General features: G+C 41.4%; 1 long non-coding RNA gene across 1 annotated transcript; it reads left to right on the top strand.

Moving 5' to 3' along the window:
• The first annotated feature begins 12,377 nt into the window (after nt 1-12,377).
• Nucleotides 12,378-13,587, top strand: LOC311013840. Its single transcript, XR_014597196.1, has 3 exons — nt 12,378-12,509; nt 12,915-12,979; nt 13,496-13,587. It is a non-coding gene; the product is annotated as an uncharacterized lncRNA (long non-coding RNA).
• Nucleotides 13,588-13,934: the final 347 nt, after the last annotated feature.

Raw genomic sequence — 13,934 nt, 5'->3', positions numbered from 1 at the left:
GAGTGGTGTTGTTCCCACAAAGTCCATTCACTTCTACATTTACTTCTAACCAATTCATTTTTGTGACCAGCAGTAAAATCTTCTGTAGGAGTTTATGGTAATCTTCCGTAGAGAAGGGAGGCATCTTCTGCTAATTACCTTTAGCAATGTAGCACAGGCTCAGGCTTATCTTGTTTGGTAGGCCGTAAAAATAAGTCGTAAAAATATTGAAAAATGCCTGTTTTATCTCAAAGAAAATATAATCCCACTGGTTTTGTAAGTATCCAGGAGCTGCTGCTCTTTGTGTCTTGTTGAGGAGAAGCAGATAGCAAAAAATAGCAGAAAATTGCAGGCAGGGGTGAGAGCAAAGAGGAAAAGTGTCTGCACTGTAGGAAAGCCGCAGCAAGGTAGGAAGTTAGCTCCATGGTATAACTCCCAAACTTGTAAATTAAAACAAAAATTGCGTAATCTTGAAATCAAATGGCGCTCCACCAAACTGGAAGAATCCCACCTAGTCTGGCAAGACAGTCTTAAAACGTATAAGAAGGTTCTCCGTAATGCCAGAGCAGCCTACTAGTCATCTTTAATAGAGGAAAATAAAAACAACCCTAGATTTCTTTTCAGTACTGTAGCCGCAGTTGCAGGTAACACACTATTGCAGTGTCAGTTGTAAGCTGCATTCTTCAATGTCCCACCGAGATCAACACATTTAAGTCATAACAGCACTCTGGAGTGGATCTGCTTTCGTTTCAATGTGATTCCAGTGTCTTTGAACACAAAATGGCGTCTAAACATCAAATAAGTGCAAAACAATGCTTTTACAAGTTTAATGTGGTGAAAAGGCTGTAATAGCTGTTTCACGCAGGGAAGAGGCTTTTAAGCTGTTATTTGCCTCAGTCAGGATTTTTTTACTTAGTGTTTTTAGTCATCTTTAGGCATGAAATACAAGGTTTGAACTTTATTTTTTTTCAACCCATATGTAATAAAGATATAATTACATGTACACTCAGGTGGACAGCATGCGTTTTTGTAGAAACGTATTTAATAAACAAATGAATACATTTATATAATATAGTGTATTGAAATGTGAAATTTTCATGTGAACTATAATATAATTTAATGTATTCATTCATAACTAAAACACCATTGAGGAATTCACTCTCCTGTATAGATTCCCAAGTCTCTTGCTCACGATTCATCCAGCACTAACTTACACTGAATGTTTTTATGGCAAGCTTTACTGCAAGGAAACCTACTCTACATACTGTTTTATAAGGCCAATGCCTGTCCTTTTCCCTTGAGTTCTATGGTGATGGATGCATCCTCAGCCTCAACTCCCTCACCATCATTTGCATCCTCAGCTCCATCAGCCTCATCTTCCTCAGCCTCCTTTCCAGATTCAGTGTCCTCAGCTCCAATGTTACTACTGCTAGCACTTGATAACCCTTCCTGTTCTGGCAGCCCTTCCTCCTCACTGCTACTAGCATCATCATCATCCTCACTTGACTGTGGTAATTCCTCCACTATCCTGTAGGCCTGTCTATTACGCTCTGCTCCTGAGCTCTACAAAATGTAAAGATTTACAAAAACTTCAAATCACATTCTAAAAACATAAACAAGTTGATTTACAGGGAAAGGAAATTACTGGGAATGAAGTTTTTTCAAGAACAGCAGCAGTAATAGACTAATTGTAGCCTATGAATTGTACTTGAAATATAGCTCATGATGCATGATGTACACTACAGTGGACATGTGATTAATCACAATTTCCTCCCAAAATAAAATCAATACCTCGGCAATTTAGCAATTGGATGACTCCTTAGATGTTGCTTGATGTCACCATATTTTTCTTACCTGCAAGGGTCTCTTTTTACAGAAGTTTTGAACAGAAGAAAATAAACAACTTGGAGTTTCTGGCTGTCTGTCGGCCATGTTGGTTTGACTTGGGTTTTTTTGCACTTGCAATGGCTTGCCACTGAGTGGAAGTGTATGAGATGATGCAATAGAGTCCACTGTAGTGGCTGCTATGCAACTATGCCATAAAAACTCATGCATGTACAAAAAAAACAGCTTTTGAAAAGGTGTACACTGTAGTGACCTGCTGTTATTTGCAGGTAACACACGTTTTAACCACCATTGCAGTGTCAGTTGTCAAATAAGCTGCATTCTTCAATGTCCCACCGAGACCAACACATTTAAGTCATAACAGCACTCTGGAGTGGATCTTCTTTCGTTTCAATGTGATTCCAGTGTCTTTGAACACAAAATGGCGTCTAAACATCAAATAAGTGCAAAACAATGCTTTTACAAGTTTAATGTGGTGAAAAGGCTGTAATAGCTGTTTCACGCAGGGAGGAGGCTTTTAAGCTGTTATTTGCAGGTAACACACTATTGCAGTGTCAGTTGTCAAATAAGCTGCATTCTTCAATGTCCCACCGAGATCAACACATTTAAGTCATAAAAGCACTCTGGAGTGGATCTGCTTTCGTTTCAGTGTGATTCCAGTGTCTTTGAACACAAAATGGCGTCTAAACATCAAATAAGTGCAGTACTGTCATGTCATCTGCTCGCACTTATTTGCTCAGCGGCTCTTGCCGTGGTCACATGACACAAAAACGGCTGGACATTAGGAACACATCGGGTGTCATTGTCTCTGATTACACCGAAATTGGACAATCTCATAGAAGAGAAACAAGCTCAGGGCTCACACTAATTCTGCATGATGTGGAGTTGGTTGTATTTTGTATGCACTTGATATTGTATGATTTGCACAGAGATAGTATAACTGTTTCCCTCACTGTAGCACTGTGCTTGGGTGGTGAGTCGCAGTGCCGTTGTGTACACACACTTTGTTAGTATCCTGCAAACTTTCGTAGCTCTTAATTGAATAAATAATCAAGTATTAATGTGCTTACAATTTGTTCGCAATAAGTTGAGTCCCACATATCAATCCCATCTTCTTTATGTTATTTGTTTTATATAATTAATAATTTTCATTGTATGTTTCCCTCACACCGGTCTGTGAAAATGTTGCCTGACATGGTACCGTGGCATAAAAAAGGTTGGGGACCACTGCTGTAGCAGGGTTGGGATGATAGTGTTAAAGGCGGATCTGTAATCCACAAACAGGATTCTGGCGTACGATACTGCCGAGTCCAGGGCTGCGTTTTAAAAACAGGTTGAGTTGCCCTCGCTCACTTGCCCTCAGCCCTTGCTATGACGTCACACAGAGGCCACTTGGAGGGCGGAGGGAAAGTGGGCGGAGGGCCATTCATGGAGGAGGAGTGAAAGAGGTAAATGAAACACACCTGCCCTCGTTCACTAACAGCCCAGACAATCATGGATCAACCACACGTTGTTGGAGTAGCGCTATACTGCCTATTCCAATTTACACAAAATATGCGGGGACTCATTTCATTGAGACGTATTCTGCTCTTGATGGCAATACGTCGGCACCTGGTATTTATCAGAATTATTAGTTTTGTATCAAATTTTGTTCAGGCAATTCATTATTTATTTATTTTTCTTTACCTTATAATTTGTAGACAGTTTTGTTGTTTAAATACATTTAACCTACTTTAAGTTTAGTTGACATTAGTTTTAGTTTTAGATTGTTTTTTTTCCCTTCCTACTTATTAGGCCTGTTACCACCACTATCCTCCTCCTTCTCCTCGTCATTGTCTTTATGGCCTTAATTGTTAAAGATCGTTGTTCAAACAACAATACAAACACAACACTTAAAGTCATGAAGGATAGACGTTACAAGCAACAATGTTTAGAGCAAAGAACAGATCATTACCAGAACATTTACAAAACTTGTTTAAATTAGAGGAAGGGGGCAACAGACTGAAGCTTGATTTTAAACATTCATTTGCAAGGTTAAGCTTAAAACAAATGTGTATTTTTGTTGCTGGTGTAAAACTATGGCATTCACAAAGCAAGGAATTGAAAAGTTGTACAAGTACGTCTCAGTTTAAGAAAATGTTTAAAAAAGAGAAGATAAGCGTCTACAAAAAAGAAGAAGGAGAAAAAGAAGGGAAAAAAAGGAAAGATAGATAGACGAGTGGTGTCTAGGCCTACTGCTATTTTGTTTGTTTTCTTGTCACTACTATGTTTCATCATCTTTAATATTTTGAAACAGTACAATATTGGTGTTGAAGTAAGCCAATGTAATTGTAACAATAGAGAGGGGCAGGTACTATAAGTTTTTGTCATCATGCTCCTTTTTATTTATGGTGACAATGTGTACATTATGTAAATATGTGCAACCATGTGAGAATGTATACCATGAATGGAATAAATCAGAATGAAATTACATGAAACAATTCTCTATAATATAATAAATGAGAAGAAAGCATAGTTTTTTGTGCATTCTTTTGTGATACAGTTTTGATTTTACACCCTCTGTTTGTTATGCCGTCATCAACACAGCACTACCATTGATGGCAGTATATTTGGATCCCCAGGAGGATCCAAAGAGGGATTTCCGTCTGTCACGTGATGACAAAACAAAAGTCATGGCTGGGAACCTGACTTTGAAGTTCTTTTATTTTTGTACTGGCTGGCTCATGGGGCCTCTTACAGTGTTGTTTCCCGGGCATTTGGTTCCCCAAAGACAAGTGTCTTCCGTGCTGTACATAAGGTGGCAGGAAAAATTGTGGAGAAGAGGAGCCACTGGATCACCCTCCCCAAACCAAATGAGCTGGAGGCAACAGGAGAGGGATTTGCTGCCCTTGCACAACATTAGGCATTCAAAGCATGTGTGGGTGCCATTGATGGCTGCCACATCAGAATGAAGGCACCTGCAGGTCCTGCCTCCATGGACTACACTAATCGCAAGCTCTTTCATTCCATCTAGCTCCAAGCTGTGTGTGACAGTGGAGGCAGGTTTTTGGACACATTTACAGGTTATCCTGGGTCTGTCCATGATACACGTGTGCTAAAGAACAGTCCTATTTACACAGGTCAACTCTACCCCCCGGCAGGCTATTTCATTGTAGATGATGGTGGATACCCCTGCATTGAGCAACCAATTTGCCTAATGACACCATACAGAGAGCCACTGCAGTCCAGGGTCCAGGAGCGCTACAACGGCTGTCACTCCAGGGCCCGTTCAGTTATTGAAAGGTCTTTTGGAATGATGAAGACTCGATGGCGCAGCATCTTTTTTAAGGCCCTGGAAGTTGATAAAATGTTTGTGCCATCTGTCATCACCTGTTGTGCTGTACTGCATAACATATGCCTGGGTGTCAGGGATATTGAGGAGCCAGTCCAGGAAGCTTGGGCGGACAATATCCCTCTTGCCCCTCTTGCTGTTGAGGTCGGTGGAGCAGCACTTAGAGAAAGGCTGGCAGGCCGCATCTCCGCACCGGTCCAACAACTACTGGACCATGATTACCTGTAGGGAATGTAAATATTGTGAATGCGAATGAGACACCACACAATTATGCTATTGAGATTTATTTTTTCACATTTCTTTTACACATGTGTGGTGTATTTCTTTTTGAGTTAAAAAAAAAAAGATTGAAACTACATGAAATTTATGTTCATGTCAAAATAAAAGAAAACAAATGAGGGTGTTGTGATTAATTACTGAACTTAAACTCACAAGGCATAAATCAGGGCCTAAACAAACAAAAGAAACAAAAACAAAAGTTACAAAATTAAATTAGCCTACATTTTGTCCACCACCTTGTCAAAAATGTTGAGAAGCCTGTCTGTCTGTGCCTCCAAACGTTGAAAGCGGTCCTCATCCCTCTCTCCTTCCTTCAGGATAATGTCAACAAGACGTTCCCTCCGGGCTCTTTTTTTGGGTGGAGATGAATGTGGTTGTTGTGGTGTGGTGGTTGTGATGATGATGATGATGATGATGATGATGATGAGGATGATGATGATGGTGTTGGTCTTTCTGGAGGTCCTGGCAGACTGCTGGCAGTGGCAGTGCTGCTCGTTGTTGGTGGCTCATTTCCCCCTGTGCATGAGGCAATAAGGGCAGGTGGTGTTACTGATGGCCGTGACCCAATTGCCTCATGCATCAGGGGAAACCACTGCCAGCTGTCTGCCTTTTCCTCCCCCTTATCTGTTCCTGCTCCAGTAGGGGGGGCTTTCAGGTCCTATAGGGGAGAAAACAGAAGTAACACAGTCTCTATCTTCTTTTTTTATGAGTGAATTTGTTTCACCAATTGTATAGCTACTGTATACTAATTACCTTGTATTTCTTTTTTAGGTTTTCCCACTTTTTAGCCGCCTGTGTTGCTGTCAGCCTCCCCTGCAGACCCATCTTCTGTACAATTGTCCTGTTTACACAATAAAACAGTTATGTCATGCTCACCAAACGTATTTTCCGGACTATATGTCGCACCTGAGTATTAGTCGCATCTGTCAAAAAATATGCCATGAAGAGGAAAAAAACATATAAGTCGCACCGGTTTATGAGTCGCATTTATTTTTCAAACATTTAATTACTAGCCGGGTCTCATATAATGGCCGGGGCTTTGAGGCCAACATCAAATAGCCTACAGGCGGGTCAAAAAAGAAAAAGAAAAAACGGTCGCCTGGAGCAAACTGATGAGGATATATGATCAGAAACTATTTGTGGACTATCTGTGAAGACTGACGGGAGTGAAGACGACCTCTCCTCTGCTTCAGAGAGGGACAGCCGCTTGCACTGTCGGACCTGGGTCTCTGGTTCGTGTCCGGAGCCCGGTCGGGATCGGAGCAGAGACCGAAGACGGGCCGACAGCGCAGCGAGAACAGTACGTGAGGAAGATGAAGATGAGCTACTGCCAAACTAGGAAAAAAACGCGACTTATAGTCCAGAAAATACGGTAGCCTACATTAAAACCTCTATATAGTCTCCCACAAATAAAATTAGCACCACAACAAAGAAGCAATGGTAAGTAATAAGTAACAGAAATACATTCAAATGCAATGCCACAGTAGGTTACAAACAAACTCACTCCCAGGCCAGCTTTGAGGCATTTCTTTTGCCAGTAAAGAGAGCTTCATTTGTCATTCTGAGCTTTATGAGGAGCTCCGTCTCCTCATCAGACCCTGTAACAATATGGACACAATCCCTTAATCACACAGAATGCACAGCAAACAATGTGACATCAGAAAAATAAAATGCTATTTTGTATAGTATTTTGCTTTCTTTTTCTTTTGTTTTTCTTTTGTTTGTGACAAATAGCTTATATACTTACACTTGTAAACGATGGGCTCTGCCATGACTCTGCAACAGACAGTCTAATTGCACAATTAGTACCTGCCCGTGCTGGCTCCTTTAATTCATTTTCTTCTTCTTTGGTGGGGAATAGACAGCAGACAATGGTGTTTGAGGTTCATTATCGCCACCGCATGGACATATTTTTCGTGCACCACTGCAATGCATTGTGGGTGATATACAGCTCTGGAGTGACCATCGTTGTTGACTCGATCACTCAGCCTTCAAGGGTCGATCTCACGGAGTTCACTTCAGCTGTTCAGAGAAATGGAACAGCCCTTATGATGGCGGCGGGGATTCCCCCGAGGGCAAGTGCTTAGGGTAAGTGAGCGAGGGCGACTCAACCTGTTTTTGAAACGCAGCCCAGGTGCTGGGGGATGAAGTGGAGGGCCATGTTTACAGCATTGTCCACAGACCTGTTGACTCTGTAGGCAAACTGCAGGGGGTCCAGGAGTGGGTCTGTGATGGATTTGAGGTGGGACAGGACAAGGACTTCATGACTACAGAGGTCAAGTCAATGGGTCCTTCAGTTCTGTGGGCCTTGTTTTTTTGGGGATGGAGATGATGGTGGAGAATTTGAAGCAGGCTGGTACATGGCATGTCTCCAGCGAGGTGTTAAAAATGTCTGTAAACAAAGGAGACAGCTGATCTGCAAAATGCTTGAGGGTGGAGGGGGAGACAGAGTCTAGTCCAGCTGCCTTGCAGGGTTTCTGCCTCTTAAATAGTCTGTTGACATCCCTCTCCAGAATGGAGAGAGGTGTTGGAGGGGGGACAGGGTCTCAGAGTTAGGAACCAACCCAGAACCACTACATGGAGCCTCGGTACATGCGGTGGTAATTCAGTTAACATGTTGAGTTGAGTCAGTCAGATCTAGTAGTGCTCTTATGACGGGGCAAGACTATTAATACGATTACTACGACTTACGCATTCACACAGTTTTTGCCAGCTGTCCTTCCTGCATGTTGCAGATGAAACTGTTGCTTTTTGCCTGTATTATATGTTTAACTTCTTCGTATTTCTGTAAGATTATGGTTCGCTCCTTGTATGTGAAATCTGCCGCTCTGCCCGTAGACTGATCCATGTTTGTGATTGGTCAATTGCTGCAAACCCCGCCTCTTTTTATGTGCACGCACATTGATAACCAGCATCGTGTGACCGCTTATCTCTGATTGCCTTTGTTAGGGTTACTTAAGCTGAATAACTGGAAGATACCTGGTTATGTTGAACTTGCTTCGTAGTATAGGCCTCAGGCCATTTAGGTAGCAAACAATATCTCTGTAAAATATAGGCCTAGGTCTGAACATCGAAGACAGAGCGTATCTTTCACTCAAATATATACATAATAATTAGCTCAATAAAGAAAGTATCTGCCGATACAGTTGAGGTGAAGTCAGAGAGGAGGTGGTGGTAGTGAGCAAGGTCCTCATCCTGGCCCGATTTCTTCCATTTTCTCTCTGACGCTCGAAACAATGATCTGTTGGTTCGCAGAGGTTCGGACAGCCAGGGAGGGGAGGGAGATGATCATGCTGGTCGTGAGGTGGGGGGACAGAGAGTGTCCAAAGAAGAGGAGAGTGAGGACATCAGGATGGAGGAGGCTTCCTCAGTAGGCATTAAGGAGAACTGTTCTGAGGATGGTAGTGAGGAAAGAACAGTTGAGGAGAGAGCAGAGGGAGTGACGGATTTCAGGTTGCGGTGGCTGGTGACAGTTCGAGGCGTAGAGGGGAGGGATGTGATGGGCTTCATGGGGTGGACTTCAGAGGGGGAGAGTGTGAGGTCAAATTTCCCGGGTGGATGAAGAGTGGTGTGCCATCATCAGGGGAGCAGCTCAGGAGGGCATCCATCTCATCTAAAAAGTCACGGAGAGGACCGGGTGGGCGATAGATCACTATGATGTTGACCTTGAAAGGAAGGGTGACAGAGACGACGTTGAATTCAAGTGCACATCGGGGTAGGTGGTCCAGAGGAAGGACCTGGTAGGACCATCTGGGTGAGATGAGGAGCCCAGTTCCTCCTCCTCGCCCTGGTCGTCTTGGTTATCTTATTATTATATTATTATTATTACCTTATACACTCAAGAATACATCCATTCCAGACACAGAATTTACAACATTATTTTACTAACCAAAAATGTTATTGTCACATGACCAGCATTTTCGCATCTCGTCTTGTTTTCCTCATATAAAGGATAAAGGTTCGTTGACGACGATATTTAGTCATAATTTTCATTAACTTATTAACACTACCCAGATAAACATTTAATACAGTATAACTGTCAAAAAATAATGCCAATAAATATTACTAATATTTATTGGCATTATTTTATACTTATTTGACTCTCTCTCTTCTCTTTCTCTTATAAATGCAGCTGTATAACTTCCCGAGGGATTCTTAAGTATTCTGATTCTGATTTCCACAGATATTTATGAACAAATATAAATAAAAGCGAATGTGGTAGCAAACTACAAATAGACTACAGATTGCGTCTAACAGGATGTAACTTTTTCTATGACTTCCTGTCAAATCTTCGAAGGCCGATGGAAACTGTCCGCCTCCTGCTGCACCACTGATCTCGTTTGCTTTCCAGGCGAGGAGCAGTTCATCTCGAACGAGCAGACTGATAATAACGCGACTTAACGAGAGGAAACAACGTTACAACATTTCGTGTCGCCTCGTTTTGGTCAACGAAAATGAAGACACATTTTAGCATAGTTTTTATTTTGTAAACCGCATTTAGTCTCGTTTTTATTCGTCTACAATATTGCATTATATATTTAATTATCGTTATTGTCACATGACCAGCATTTTTGTTGTGTCTCGTCTCGTTTTCGTCACGTGATAAAGGTTCGTTGACGACGATATTTCATCATAATTTTCGTTAACGAAAGCAACACTAGTGGCAGGTTTCCTTGGCCTGGCGGCCCCGCCAGGCCTGTACAATGGTGGGGGAACCACTGAGTAATTATACCAAGATACAACCGTTAATCTGACAGTGATATTTTCAGGTATGCAGCACATCTAATGAATAACTATCTGACTTTTCTCTGGCAGCATAAAGTTATTCTGATAGAGGTCATCTATTTCCCATCACTGCTCTGTATTCGCCCCATCTCCCCGCTTCCTCTCTTTTTCTTACTCTTTAATGATTTTTTAAAAATAGATCACGGCCACTGAAGATAAGAGTGCAAATGTTATTCTGTGTAACAGCTAAGTTATGACTTTCTCTGACATTTTTTAGAGAAAGTATTAAAAACCCTAGACAGGTGGCCCCTTTCTTATGTAAAACTATGCAGATAAATGTCTTTTCTATTAGCATATATTTAAGTGGCAAAGATGGTGTCAGCGTGCCTCTCTTGGTGCTTTGCCTGGCTCGACTTCCCTTTACTTTCCAGCAAGAGACAGACTCGGCTAATTACCTGCAACATTAGGCAGCACATCTTGAGATGACAACTTCTAGCCTCCAAAAAGGAGCATGGAGATGAGGTAAAATATTTAAGAGATTTGAAGTGAAATGGGGGGTGGCTGTCCTCACCAAATAAATATTTGTAAGTGGGTCGAGTGTGTAAGCGTCCTTATGGCTTTAGTAGTTATGACAGGAGCAAAGAGGAAGTAGGGTGATGTAGAATAAAGAGCAACACATTCTGTGCAGGCAGGAGCTCAGATGGATAGATGACTCAAACAAACACAGGACTTTCACTCAGGAGAACATTGTTTGTGTGGAGACTGCCCAATATTCCGAAACCCCAGTAGTCCAAAAAAAAATGCCCCATTGGACCTGAAAACAAACCATCTATTGTTCCAAAGGCCCATTATTCTGAAAATACACACTCAAACAAAAGTACATAGCTAATTATTATGCACAATGATGTCATGGGACCATCCTGATTCTTTTTTCCTACTGGCATGATGAACCCTACTTGGCCTCTTTTTACTTACTGCCTTCATTGGTTGAGTTGATTTGGTTTCAGCATGAGAACTGAAATGAGTTATGTTTAGGGTAAGTATTTCAGGATAAGTAGAGGTCTATTATAAAGGGGACATGACTTTGCCATTGTAGTAAATAATATATCGGGACTGGGAAGGCCAGTGGTGTAATTTTGCGTAACTATCATTTCAAAATGTTCTTGTAGCATGTAACAAGCTGAAATTGACACTTCCAAAACTAGAGGGCTACATAGAGGTTTATACTTTGAAGCATAGAGCCAGTGGCGTCCCTAGGCTAAAACATACGGAGCTAAAGCCCGGATGTTTTTTAATTAGCCCTGAATACCCCTGAATATTAATATGTATTTATTTATTAATATTTATATATTTATTTATATTTAATTTAAAACATTTTTAAAGATCACATCCCCAAACTACAGTTATTTTATGTTGTTGCTTCAATAAAACAGTGTTTTTGGACAGGTTTGAGTAAACATTTTTTTTTTTTAAAGCCACTACTTTGGCTTTGGCACACAAGTGGTTAACACCTCCAGGTCGCACGTGACTTCATTTATCCAAAACAGCGGCCTCAGGCAGCAGGCGCGCTTGACAACAGGCAGGCTTGACAACAGGCAGGCTTGACAACAGTAGAGTCCTTAAGAGAGAGAGTGGCGCCACCTACGTTTACTGCAATGGTTAATTTTTTTCACAGCAATGGCGGAGCATGGAGACCCTCAAAAGTTCCCGGCTAACTTCCGCCCAACGTAATTCTTATGGAGCACACGGTCGGAGCAACACTTGATCAGGTAAAATGTTTAAAGAATGACATTTTCACATCAGTAGTTCATTGGAATTAAATTGACATGAGTAATTAGCTATATTAAATATGTTGGCGGATTGTCCCCGTCTAGATTAGAAGATTAGAGAATATTAACGGATAAAAGTTTAAGCTAGCACGCTGGATAACGATAGCAACACATGCAACAGGCGGACGCATGTAAATTCTGTTCACTAAATATAACTTAATCGAACACTGTCAATTTATACCAATAGCCAGCTTAATGTGCAGGGAGTGTGATTGTAGATAAACATCAATTTAATATAATTGAGGCTATATATATATAGGTTTGAGTGCGGGGTGAAAAAGTTCACATTTGAATATTAAATTTTTTAAGTTTCTCAGTGCTGCCCTGGTTTTTTTAATTAGATTTTCTTGTCGTTTCAATTGTTTTAGGAGCTGTGATGTGTCAGCGGTGGCGTCCTGCTCTGCATGGCTGATGTGTGCTCTCCCTGTCTCTCCTCATCTGCCATGTCCTCTCTTTCCTCTATCTCACTTTCCCTTCTCTCACTCTGCTCATCCTTTCTTTCCTCAGTCTTGGAATCTGGTGTAAGTAGAAGCCATTTAACTGTGTATTTTCAAATATTGAATTGTGAATGTATAATTTGAGTCAAACCTTCGTGCAAAAGCATAATTACGGCGAAAGTGTTGCGTGTGTTTTAAAAATAGCGATTTGATGCTAGTGTGAAAGTGTCTGTAGCACTCCCATTGAAAATGAGTTTGAACCAAAAACGAAAATACGGTAAATCTTAAAAGGGCCTCTTTCATCGTAATTATGCTTTTACACAAAGGTTTGACTCGTATACATTCACAAAAAAGCCTAGGTTGCATTTAGCGAGAGTTTCACTTTAAATAAGAAATATTGGTATATTTATCAAGATTTGATATACATTTTACCTGTGTCACTTAAAATACAGTAGCTGTGATCTGCAGCTAAGAACCCTGTCTTTGCAGGTGAAGGGGGGCATCGTGGAGTAGGGGCCCTCCTCTTTCTGACTACTGGCCGATGCACAAAGATGGTGGGTATCGCATCTTCTCTCAGCCTAGTCTTGCCCTTGCTGGTCTTCAAAAACTGGTCAGCCTCAAAATGTGCCTGCAGAGTGACTTCACCTTAGTTCTCACACTCAACAACTCACTTGTATCCGGCACTATGAACATGTCTAGCATATATCCCATAGTGGTTGAATACACACTATCAGATGGCACATTACACTTAGTAGATATGTTTCAAATCTTTGCACACATAAAACACATCCAGTTCCTGAGGCAACTTGACAAAATGTGTAACACATCAGTGGCTGATTATACTTAATTAACCATGAGCAGGAAAAGCTGTTGATGATTAGAAAATGTGAATCTCTATAACTGAAAGTGATTGGGTTGTTGTATGAGGTCCCTCTGCCTTGCATTTCCTGCACTAGACTGCACCCTCCCAGGTTGCAGGAGGAAGGCAGAGTGCAGACACAGAAAAAGAGAGAATTTGAAGTGGGACTTCTTTTAGGAGCTAAAATATTTTTTGTTGTCTCTGTGCTCAGCTCTACCCTTGTCCAGCACTGTCCTGAAGCTACTTCAGCTGTTCTTGGGTTGCCCGATGTTCACCTTCTTGGTTTGGGTCTTGTTTCCAAGATGGCCTTCAAGTGTTTTGTCATTTTCTTTTTCTTCCCCGTTATATTTACAACGTAACTTCCCTTGGTTTTTGCATTGTTTTTCCTGTTCTCTGTTCTGTTTTTAATTAAAAACATCTTAAACTTCCCAGTGGTGTGGTATTTGAAAGTGTGCAAAAGTGCAAATGCATTGTTTGAATATGATTACCTCGCATATTTTTTTGTTAGTAGTGTCTTTGTAGGTGGTTAAATGGCTCCTTCCAACTTTAACCACCCATGCTTTTCGCCTGTCCCTGTCTTTAGGGAAGCCATACATGCGGACACCCCTCTCAGAGCGATTGGAGCATCCCCACGCAGCACAGCACACCAT

This window comes from Eutrigla gurnardus, assembly GCF_963514095.1.
Source record: "Eutrigla gurnardus genome assembly, chromosome: 5".
In the NCBI taxonomy this organism is placed as follows: domain Eukaryota; kingdom Metazoa; phylum Chordata; class Actinopteri; order Perciformes; family Triglidae; genus Eutrigla; species Eutrigla gurnardus.
The sequence above is the reverse complement of the archived record's forward strand: the minus strand, read 5'-3'. Positions and strand labels throughout refer to the sequence as shown.